Source organism: Nematolebias whitei, chromosome 20 (assembly GCF_014905685.2).
Source record: "Nematolebias whitei isolate Nwh7 chromosome 20, NemWhi1, whole genome shotgun sequence".
NCBI classification, from domain to species: domain Eukaryota; kingdom Metazoa; phylum Chordata; class Actinopteri; order Cyprinodontiformes; family Rivulidae; genus Nematolebias; species Nematolebias whitei.
In genome coordinates, this window is record NC_056517.1 from 2,487,149 (window position 1) to 2,488,297 (window position 1,149).

Sequence of the window (1,149 nt, forward strand, 5' to 3'; positions counted from 1 at the left end):
TTCATCAAACCAGATAAATATTAAGATGAAGCTATCCCATTATGCCAATGGTTCTAAATATGCATCTTACTTTTTAAATTTTCATTTTTTATTTTCTCAATACTGTGATGGACTTGCGACCTGTCCAGGGTGTACCCCGCCCCTCACACAGTGATTGCTGGACATGGGCACCAGCGACCCCCGTGACCTAAAATGGAATAAACGGGTAAAGATAATGGATGGATGGATGGATGGATTTTCTCAATAAAAATATGTCCTTTGGTTCATAAGATATTTTTCTAACAGACAGACAGTGCTGACTTTAAATCATTATCAATATTTTAATCTAAGCAGTTGTGCAAGAGGTGGCACTTGGAATATGTGTTAGGGATCACTTCCAGCTTCTACACACGATGGTGGCTGTGGCTGAGCGGTTAGAGCAGTCGTCCTCCAATGCAAGAGTTGAGGGTTCGATTCCACCGGCAGTCACATGCCGAAGTGTCCCTGGGCAAGACACTGAACCCCTCATTACCTCCGATGTGTGTCCCGTCGGTGTCTGAATGTGACAAAGCTCTGATAACTCTTTGTAGAGATCTAGTATAGAGCTGTATGAATGGGTAAATGAGGCACAGATTGTTGTGTGAAGATCTTTGAGGATCTTGATCAGATAGAAAGGTGATATATAAGTATGTTCCATTTACCATGTGAAAAATTGACCAACGTATAAATATGTTTGTGTTTAATGAGGCCAGGATCTGTTGAAGTGATATTAAAATGGAATGACACCTTAAATTATTCAGATAGAGATAAACACCCAATGATTACTTTTGGAAAGTTTTACTGAAATATCATCAGCGGGTTCTGAAACATTTTCATAACAGACCAAGTTGATGCCAATATTCAATGCCAAAGTAAAAATAATAATAATAATAATTTCCTACACAGGCAGCACGGTGGCGCAACTGGTAGAGCTGCTGCCTCTCAGCGAGCAGGTCCCTGGTTCAAACCCCGGTCCAGGGGCCTTTCTGGGTGGAGTTTGCATGTTCTCTCCGTGCATGCGTGGGTTTTCTCCGGGTACTCCGGTTTCCTCCCACAGACCAAAAACATGCATGTTAGGCTGATTGGTAACTCTAAATTGTCCCTAGGTGCGAGTGAGAGAGTGAATGGTTG

At 42.1% G+C, this 1,149-nt stretch overlaps 1 protein-coding gene across 1 annotated transcript in view; it reads right to left on the reverse strand.

Moving 5' to 3' along the window:
* LOC119426796 (cadherin-10) overlaps positions 1 to 1,149 on the reverse strand; it is a 67,573-nt gene that overhangs the window by 49,487 nt on the left and 16,937 nt on the right. The window lies entirely within an intron of this gene.